At 38.3% G+C, this 6,000-nt stretch overlaps 2 non-coding genes across 2 annotated transcripts; both read left to right on the forward strand.

Moving 5' to 3' along the window:
- Positions 1 to 360: 360 nt before the first annotated feature.
- Trnal-cag (transfer RNA leucine (anticodon CAG)) lies at positions 361 to 443 on the forward strand. Its single transcript has one exon. It is a non-coding gene; the product is annotated as a tRNA-Leu (tRNA).
- A 440-nt stretch (positions 444 to 883) lies between these two features.
- Trnam-cau (transfer RNA methionine (anticodon CAU)) lies at positions 884 to 956 on the forward strand. Its single transcript has one exon. It is a non-coding gene; the product is annotated as a tRNA-Met (tRNA).
- Positions 957 to 6,000: the final 5,044 nt, after the last annotated feature.

The raw sequence follows: 6,000 nt of genomic DNA on the forward strand, positions 1-6,000 counted from the left end.
TCCGTGAGACTTGGATTTGTGACACGCTTCTGTCATACTGTTGGCACACAAATACTTTTCAAACAATAAATGCAAAAATAGTAGATTTTGTTGAACATATTTCCCGATGTGATGGGGGCCTCTATGGCGCAGTAGGCAGCGTGTGAGGCTCAAGGTCGTGAGTTCAATCCTCACTTGGGGAACATTAAATACTTTAGACCTGATGCGACAGTCCAGAAATACATATCTACCGTGATATCTAGCTTTTGGAGTTGATTCCAATTTCGGTTTCCTAAAACACTGAATTACTTCACTCGTTTTCACTTTATAAGATTTCAATAGGGTTCCTATATTTTATTTGCTACCCTCTGTGCATAGAAAGGCAGAATGGCCGAGTGGTATAAGGCGCTGCGTTCAGGTCGCAGTCTCCGATGGAGGCGTGGGTTCCAATCCCATTTCTGTCATATTTTTTGCACACAAATCCTTAAACTCGGGTCGGATCGTATAACTTAGACCTGATGCGAAAGAACATAAACACATGTCTATTGTAATCTAAGATGCTGCGTTCAGGTCGCATTGTCTGATTGAGACTTGGTTTCGTAACCCGCTCTTGTCACAATGCTGGCACACAAGTCATTTCAGAACAATCAGTGACGTTATTCATTGATTTTGTTATATATATGGCTCTTCGTGATAGAAGCCTGGATTGCGCAGTAGGCAGTGCGTGACTCTCATAGTCTCAAGGTCGTGAGTTCGATCTAAGGCGCTACGTTTATTTCGCAGTATTCTAATGAGACTTGGATTTGTGACACGCATGTGTCATACTGTTGGCATGCAAATCCTTTTTGAACAATAAATGACGAACCAATAGAATTTGTTATATATATTGCTCGCTTTGATGGGAGCCTCGATGGCGCAGTAGGCAGCGCGTGAGTCTCATAATCTCAAGGTCGTGAGTTCGATCCTCACTCGAGGCATATAAAATATTTTATCTTGATGCGACAGAACAGAACACATGTCTTATGTAATCTAACGCGCTGCGTCCATGTCGCAGTCTTCAAGTGAGACTTGGATTTGTGACACGCTTAACTACATAAATACACAAATACTTTTCAAACAATAAATGCAAACATAATAGATTTTGTTCTATATATTGCTCGCTTTGATGGGAGCCTCGATTGCGCAGTAGGCAGCGTGTGAGTCTCAAGGTCGTGAGTTCAATCCTCACTTGGGGAACATTAAATACTTTAGACCTGATGCGACAGGAGGCGTGGGTTCGAATCCCATTTCTGTCATATTTTTTGCACACAAATCCTTAAACTCGGGTCGGATCGTATAACTTAGAACTGATGCGAAAGAACATTAACACATGTCTATTGTAATCTGAGCTGCTGCGTTCAGGTCACAGTGTCTGATTGAGACTCGGTTTCGTAACCCGCTCTTTTCATAATGGTGGCACACAAGTCATTTCAGAACAATCAATGACGTTAATCATTGGTTTTCTTATATATATGGCTCTTTGTGATAAAAGCCTGGATTGCGCAGTAGGCAGTGCGTGACTCTCATAATCTCAAGGTCGTGAGTTCGATCTAAGGCGCTACGTTTATGTCGCAGGCTTCCATGGAGACTTGGATTTGTGACACGCTTCTGTCATACTGTTGGCACACAAATACTTTTCAAATTTCCAAACAATAAATGCAATGATGCCACGCAAATTCTTTTCGAACAATAAATGCGAAAATAATAGATTTTGTTATATATATTGTTCGCTTTGATGGGAGCTTCGTTGACGCAGAAGGCAGCTCGTAAGTCTCATAATCTCACGGTCGTGAGTTCAATCCTCACTCTAGACACATAACATATTTTAGACTTGATGCGACAGAACAGAACACATGTCTAATGTAATCTAAGGCGCTACGTTTATGTCGCGGTCTTCCAATGAGACTTGGATTTGTGACACGCTTCTGTCATACTGTTGACACACCAAACCTTTTCGAACAATGAATGACGAAAAAAATGTAATTTGTTATATATATTGCTCGCTTTGATGGAATTGTGACACGCTTCTGTTGTACTGTTGGCACACAAATACTTTTTAAACAATAAATGCAAAAATAATAGATTTTGTTAAACATATTTCCCGATGTGATGGGGGCCTCTATGGCGCAGTAGGCAGCGTGCGAGTCTCAAGGTCGTGAGTTCAATCCTCACTTGGGGAACATTAAATACTTTAGACCTGATGCGACAGTCCAGACTGACATATCTATCGTGATATATAGCTTTTGGAGTTGATTCCAATTACGGTTTCTTAAAACACTGAGTTACTTCACTCGTTTTCACTTTATAAGATTTCAATAAGGTTCCTACATTTTATTTGCTACCCTGTGTGCATAGAAAGGCAGAATGGCCGAGCGGTCTAAGGCGCTGCGTTCAGGTCGCAGTCTCCGATGGAGGCGTGTGTTTGAATCCCACTTCTACATCTCCAATGCAGAAAGAATCTGTAGCTACAGAATAGTCCAAAATGGATACTTTTTCGGAAACCGTCGCAAAGGCACCTCACTCCGCCATGATCAATTCGGAAAAATTAGGATCCTAAATTGTAAATTTTGTAAAGCGAATTCGGACTCTACTGAACATATTTTCCTCCACTGCTCAAAAATAACCGAGCACATCCAATATTTACAAACTTGTTCGAACGCAATCAGCCAGCAAAAGATAAAAACTACAAACAAAAATATTTACTATAATAGCCACTCGGGACCACAACTTATAGCGACAAACAAACTCTTCGCTATTATGAAACGGGAAACAATAAAACTGAAAATAAAATTAGATATCGAAAACCGATATAATGGCCCTTTTGATATTTGCATAACAACAGCCACAATCAAAATGTACAAAGAATTCCTGAGCACTATAATCAATAAATACGGAGATACTCGGTTGTTAGGTAGGAATAGTCCCAAACTGGAAGATAATCCTAAACGGATATGAGCGAGGCTAATATACGTAACATTAACCCAAGGTCATACCCCGCTACCCATAAACGGTAGCTTAGATAAGTCAATACCATCTACCGCCCCGTCGGAAATGATGAAACGGAAGCTTCGGGGGCGGCAATTATGCTATGTTCACAACCCCCTGACATACGTATGATTGCTGCATATGCAGCGATATGTTTATGAAGCGTATTACCGTTACAACTCGGACATGACGTATTAATATAATACCGATCCGGTTTCACATCCGTACTCTGATCCGATATATAAAAAAAAAGTGTGCACTTCTGTCATATTTTTTGCACACAAATCCTTAAACTCGGGTCGGATCGTATAACTTAGACCTGATGCGAAAGAACATAAACACATGTCTATTGTTATCGAAGCTGAATCGAAGCATTCTCCGATTGAGACTTGGGTTCTTACCCCGCTTCTGTCATATTGTTGGCACACAAATCCTATTCGAACAATAAATGAAAAAACTAATAGATTTTGTTATATATATTGCTGGCCAAAAAGGAGCATCGGTGGCGCAGTTGGCAGCGCGTGAGTTTCATAACCTCAAGGTCGTCAGTTCGATCCTCACCCGAGGCACATAACATATTTTATCTTGATGCGACAGAACAGAACACATGTCTAATGTAATCTAAGGCGCTACGTGCATGTCGCAGTCTTCGATTGAGACTTGTATTTGTAACATGCTTCTGTCGTATTGACAGAGTGACTATCATAGTGGCACGCCTCTGTCAATGTTGACACACAAATCCTTATTAAATAAAAGCGAAAATGAAAGATTTTGTTATATATATTTCTCGCTGCAATGGGAGCCTCGATGGCGCAGTAGGCAGCGCATGAGTCTCATGATCTCAAGGTCGTGAGTTCCATCCTCACTCGGGGCTACAGTAAACATTTCAGACCTAGATCACAAACACAATGTCTTTTATTATATCAAGCTTTTGGATTTGGTTCCAAATCCGACACTTGAAATTCTTAATTATTTTACTCATTTTCATTTTTCATACTTCAAACAAATTTTATATTTTGATTTTGCTACCATGCTCAGGGTTACTGGTTGGCACAGCGGTCTAAGGCGTTGCGTACAGGTGAGCGTGGGTTTAAATCAAGATCCTTTCATACAGCTGGTACTCAAAATGAATAATGATTTTTGTTATAAATTAAGGCCAGATGGGCAAAAACACAAACACATCTTTATGACGAAATTAATTAATTTTGTAATTATTATTGTTCAACGTGATAGAAGCCTCGATGGTATGCTCAAATATTTAAAATAATTTTTCATATATTTAGAGGCGGAATGACATTCCGGCCTTCATAGCCGCAGTCACGTCGCATTGTTGAAAGGAATTTCGTTAATATAAAAATTGTTTTTATAATGTTGCACATATCTGGTATTTCTCGTCTCTGAAATGCTCACATATAATCTAAATTTAATCGTATCTTTTTTGTTTTTAAATAAAACTCACTCACTGGTTGACTCACCTCTTTGAAGTTGTAAATTCGGATTATGGCACTGAAGGGTGTCACATCAGATTATCATTTTTAATCTTTTCTTAATGTAGCTAAATAAAAAATCTTGCTCACGCTATGTGCAATCTGTTATTGTTTTAATATTTTTTTAAATTAATATAACTCAAAAAAATCTGAATATGCTTTTGATCGCTAATGTTTTAGCGATTACCGTAAACTCCAATTATAATTACCCACAGAAGCCCGTTGCTGGGCACGCCATATTGGTTTACTGTGTATGCTTAGTCAGCATTATTGCGCAATTCTTTGTTGTCATTGAGGCATATCCTTCTTACAGATGTCGCTGTTAAGTCATATAATACGATGTGATCATTGTAGTATCTCGGTGTTTATTTCGATTTTATTTTGTTCTTACTCTGTATGATCGAGTTTAATTAGGTAAATATCTAATACTCCATAGTTATTATGACATCCTGTATTTTATTTTTCAAACTTTGTTGTTCCTTTTTGTGATTGAGGCTAATTAAGTGAATGTTTAGGTAACTTTTCGTGGTCATTGTGGCATTCTTTTTGTTGTCCCTTTTATATATATGATTGTGTCGAATTTAGTGACTATTCAATATTGAGTTGTTCGGTTGCTATATTTGCTGCTTCAATGCAGCTACAAGGTGTCGCTGACTGGATGACTCTTTGAGTCTTTCGCGATCCCTCGTCTATTGCAACAAGCCGATATCTGTCTTCGTAATCTGTTATATGTCTTTTTTTATTTTTTCATATCGTATATTGGTTTTGCATGACGAAAATAAAATCTGAATCTGAATCTGAATCACAATGCCTTTGCTACACGTGTTCTGTCACTTTGGTTTCAACCTTGCCAGTGCGTGTTTGGTTCGAACAGATGCAAGTTCACTCCGGCCGTTTTACGTCGGTATTTTCAGTAGTTTCGATGTGATAATGACATGTGCAGGTAATTATCTTCATACTATAATATTTGATCTATATTATTTGTAATCTTATTTCCATTTTTCATTTAAATTCCGTAACTAGGCTATTTGCATTATCGTGTTCGGCCTTTGTGGTCTACCTGTATTGTCTAGGCTCGAAAAAATTGATTTCAGTCTGGCGTACATTATCCTTGTAACTAAAATCGCCACGACTTGTAATAATAATACTGATAATGTCCTTTTAATTCCATGCGTTAACAGTCGCAATCCATATCGCATTCCTCTTTAAGACGAACCGGAAGCTGATGGGAGAATGCAATTTTATGGAATATTGAATACATAAAGTTCAGAAAGGGAAAATGCCGAATTGAAAAATCATACCTACAAGATAAGTATAATACGGTATAACTAGAATTCTGCATGATGTGTGTTACTATAGATTTTTATTGCCTCGCATTCGGAACTCAACTTCACAAGGAATAATCCGCATCTTATGAATTAGTTAATTGCTATGCTACTAGATCTTATTTAAAAATGACGTACCGTGATGCATATATATATATATATGTCTTCTATGTGCGATCTTACGT

This window comes from Styela clava, chromosome 10, assembly GCF_964204865.1.
Source record: "Styela clava chromosome 10, kaStyClav1.hap1.2, whole genome shotgun sequence".
NCBI lineage: Eukaryota > Metazoa > Chordata > Ascidiacea > Stolidobranchia > Styelidae > Styela > Styela clava.